Consider the following 235-nt stretch of genomic DNA (forward strand, 5'->3'; position numbering starts at 1 on the left):
ACCAAAGAGGATTTTCCTGTATAGAAGACAGACGGAAAATATAAGGAAAAGAGAAAACACACACATGAAAAAGTTCTCTCACGTCTTGCTCCAACTTTGGGAATCTTAAAGACAACTGGAGGCGTTGCTAGAACACCTTATATTGTCACTTGTTGGGGAGAGCGGCCGGGGGAACTTGTAATTTGTTATACAACTTCTGCGTATGGGACAGTGGTTTCTAGGGGGGAATTACAGC

This window comes from Penaeus monodon, chromosome 27 (assembly GCF_015228065.2).
Source record: "Penaeus monodon isolate SGIC_2016 chromosome 27, NSTDA_Pmon_1, whole genome shotgun sequence".
NCBI lineage: Eukaryota > Metazoa > Arthropoda > Malacostraca > Decapoda > Penaeidae > Penaeus > Penaeus monodon.